The 4,270-nt window shown below is 40.1% G+C and overlaps 1 non-coding gene across 1 annotated transcript; it reads left to right on the top strand.

Annotated features, from left to right (window-relative positions):
- Nucleotides 1-3,362: 3,362 nt before the first annotated feature.
- LOC121177034 lies at nucleotides 3,363-3,481 on the top strand. The gene has a single exon (XR_005893153.1). It is a non-coding gene; the product is annotated as a 5S ribosomal RNA (ribosomal RNA).
- Nucleotides 3,482-4,270: the final 789 nt, after the last annotated feature.

Below are 4,270 nucleotides of genomic sequence, written 5' to 3' on the forward strand. Positions count from 1 at the left end.
AACAAACTAGAGACCATCTTCCATAGGATCACAGCAGCCATGACACCTATCGCTGTATTCAGACCCATGAGTACTTGCTCATGACTTCAATATTACATAAGTAACCAGGACTTCTGATGCCCTTGTTGGACCACACCCATCTTCCAACTCGGCCTTCGTTTTGATCTCAGCTACACACCTGTAACATTTTGTGACTGTATCTTGGACGGCTGTGACACTATTGTGTTGACAAAGTATGTCCACGCACAGACAGACAGACAGACTCTGTGGTAGATCCTGCTGCAGTGGGTGTTTCCAGGACCACTTTTTCCCATTATGACACACACATACACACAAAGACTTACAAGGTGAAAACAATACAACCACACTGATGCTGCTGGAAACAAAAACACTGGAACAGATTGGGAAATGACATTTTAGGTTATTGATGTTGAATAAAATCAAATTACATTCAACTGTCACTAAAAGAAGCATTTAAACTGAAGAGTGATAAACTGGCTATAAAACTAAGTGACTGACTAATAACCAGAGATTACAACATCCTGAAGAAATATTTCAGTGTGACAATGAAAATTAAAAATAAGAGCCATGGACATCGATATCTGCCTTTTTCCAAAGAACTCAGTCTTTCCTACAACTGTCTGTCACAGAAACACACTCTGCTGCACAGCACAGTCTAATCCACTGCACTGCTTTCTCCAGCAGGCAAACAGAGACTCTTCCAGCTGAGAGGTGACAGAAAGGAGGGAGCTGTTAAACCTGCTGAACTGTGACAGAGAACTGAACTGATCCTCCTCTTTGTCCACTACAATAAATCCATTCTGTTGGAGGAAAACCTTCATTCCACACATCAAATGTGTGTTTTCATCAAGACACACAAACAAGTTACTGTCCACACCTCCAATCTCTCAGCTGAGGAAAAGCATTGCTGAAAGGATTTTGTCAAACACAGATTTGCCATCAAACAACTGAAGGCAAAAAGTGACTTTTAAATGTAGAAAATTCATCAGGATTAATGTTGTGTGAGTGTTTTAACCCACTTTACAGTGTGAGCTTGATAAGGGACTTCTTTCACAGCTTCTGCTGTTAAACTAATGTGGATGTTAACTCACTTTGTGATAATAGCTTCAGTCAAAACACAATCACATGAGCTGCAGCCAAACCACAGGCTCCTATAACTGCACTTATCATCTCTCTGAATTTCTTCTTCCAACACATGAAATGATCAGGAAGTCAGTTTGGACGAAGTGGACAAAACATACACTTGGTGTTTGTTGAACTGACTTCAGGTTTCATGCTGTTCCAGCAGAAACATTGTGACTCTACAATATCCACATGCTGAGCAACACACTGCACTAACAACATGATACAACACTGTTTGTGGAAAACAGCATCATTGTCATTGAGCTGATGAGTGTCTGTCTCATTTAGTTTCCTCTTATCTGTTTTGTCTTTGTCTCCATCTATCTGTCCTCTTTTCCTCTAACAACTCTTCATGTGTCTGTATGTGCATGTTCATTTTAAAGGCTCCAGATGGTTTCCATGTGAACAGGCCTTTCTCTGGAGGAAATATTTGCCTACAGTGATGGTCCTGCTGCTGTCTCCCTCCACTGCTCTGTGATCTGACTGGACTCCAGTCAAACTCAGTCTTCATCCCACTGAACTGAAACACTGACATCACCTAAAAAAGTTTTGACTTACTGAAAACCTTGGAGGTGATCTGGACTTTCCTGTAGTTTCCTCTTGTCCTTGTAACAGCAGTAGCTCCTCCCTTCCTTGTCAATAATTGTGCAGAAATATCTGAGTGGTTCTTTCTTCCTAAATCATGAGCAAGTCCTGTCTAGTCCAACTGTTTCTGCTCCTGTTTGACTTCTGATCTCTGTCTCTGGCTGTGTGTCCACTTACTGCAGCCTGTGACATCAGGCTGTAGAATGGTGATACATCAAAGGCATCAAAGGACAACACACACAAACACACACACACACACACACACACACACACACACACACACACACACACACACACACACACACACACACACACACACACACACTACAACACAGTCTTAAGCCCACACATAGAATAATAAGACCTCTCTGACAGCAAACAGCAAATGACATTAATTTAATGGCTCTCAACTCTAACAAAGGAAAACAAAATATAATCTAAGCACTAATAAATCAAACTCTCATATCAGGTGAATATAATGGATTAATATGACCTGACTTTCAACAGCTAAATGTCTGCTCCTCAGTCTACAGGCCAGGAACAATCTCTCCATCAGACAACATCCAATGGAACTGATTGCTGCTGAATAGAAAGGACATGAGATGTGATGAAATGTCTTCGATATTTTAGTTTGTCCTGTTGAGCGATTTTCAAGTATGAAACAGATTTTAAAAGTTTAAAAAGCTGTCACATTATTGCATTAGCATTTGGATCTAATCACTGAGTCCAAGACAAGACAGTCTCCAAGTAGTTGGTTATCTTTCATGTCATTTGATATTTACAAGGAACTGTCTGATTGGAAGGGCCATTTTTTATTAAGCTACATTTCAGCAGCAATGTCTTCTGAATCAAAAAAGAGAAGAATCCTTCCTTCACCTTTTTCCTCTTCATTTCATTTCCTCCTGTTGATAGTGGAGATATGTCTTATTTTTTAAAGGCACATTTCTTTGAAATAATCACCTTGATCATCAAGCAAATGATTCACTACCGGCAGTGTAGAATCTGTTTAGTTTCTGGTTTTGTATTTTAGTTTTCCTCATGTTTAATCTTCTTTATTGATGAATTCTTGGCCTCCATATCATCCATTAATGACTCACCTCACTCATCCAGCTTGCCTCAGTATTTCTCTGCATTTTAATCCTGTTCTCCTTCAATTCTTATACCAACAGCCAGTAAAAGAAACAGTGTTCTACTGTTGGCTTATTAATTAGCTGTTGAATTGAATGTTTTATTAGTGATATGATTGTCAGTTGTTAATGTAAATCATAGTATGTTGCCTCTTAAGTACAGTCACAGCAGTTTTTGTCCTTCAGAGCTGTGCAGAGGCTGAATTGGGCTGTCTCTTTTGTCAGAGTGAGGTGTAAAGGTGCTCTCATGAGTGTCTGCTGACTGCTGGTAGAAATGACTGTTAAGTATCTTTCTGTCTCCTGTCTTCTCTGTTAGTACTTGGATATAGTAACTTTATCAGATGATGAGTAGTCAAAAAATTCTTGTTAGGTGGAAAAGCTCATTTTTCATGGCTTCTTGTGCTTGGATTTGTGGAGAAATCCAGATGATTAATGTCCCTATTCAACATTGGATTTGTTCGTGGCGTTTTAGCATGTATATAGAGCCTGTTTATAGGGTTTGCTGTTGCTTACGGCCATACCACCGTGAGCACGCCCGATCTCGTCTGATCTCGGAAGCTAAGCAGGATAGGGCCAGGTTCGTACTTGGATGGGAGACTGCCTGAGAATACCAGGTGCTGTAAGCCTTTTATCCCCATCTTTGATTGAGAATGAACCAAAACGCCATCCCTAGATTACTGTGGTTCATTCATGTGTGTCTCAGCCAGTGTTGGATAAAAATTGACTTGTAAGTAATTAAAGATAGTAACAAACGTTATCAGATGATGAGTTGTCAGAAAATTCTTGTTAGGTGGAAAAGCTCATTTTTCATGGCTTCTTGTGCTTGGATTTGTGGAGAAATCCAGATGATTAATGTCCCTATTCAACATTGGATTTGTTCGTGGCGTTTTAGCATGTATAAAGAGCCTGTTTATATGGTTTGAGAGTACGAGGCAACCATCAGCCTCAAGCGTCTCCACCATGAGGTATTTCGTTGTCAAAAAGGTCCTAGAAGAGACCTGGTGTGGCGAACCTCTCTCATTTATCCGACCAAGCCTTTTTCATTTATGTGAGAGATAGAGAGATTTTGATTTTTAACCATACCTTTGTTGTATTATCTATCCACGGTACACTCAAAACAAAAATCGTTTATACCACATTAAATCATCATCACCATCACCATCATCACATCAGGACATTTCTAAAAATTAATTGTGCCTCTTCCACTGAGTAGAGCATGTCTCCATCTGCAACAACCCAGACCTCATAGAAACTGTCCATGTCATTGACAGCTTAATAACTGAAATCTGTCATGAGTCTGCCGAAAGACACTGCAACGCATAGTGAATGCAGCCAGCAATATCATCGGTGTCCCTCTGTTGCCCCTCACAGACATTTATAACACATGCATCACCCACAGAGCCATCAACATTGTG

The sequence above is a fragment of the Toxotes jaculatrix genome, chromosome 2, assembly GCF_017976425.1.
Source record: "Toxotes jaculatrix isolate fToxJac2 chromosome 2, fToxJac2.pri, whole genome shotgun sequence".
Lineage (NCBI taxonomy): Eukaryota > Metazoa > Chordata > Actinopteri > Toxotidae > Toxotes > Toxotes jaculatrix.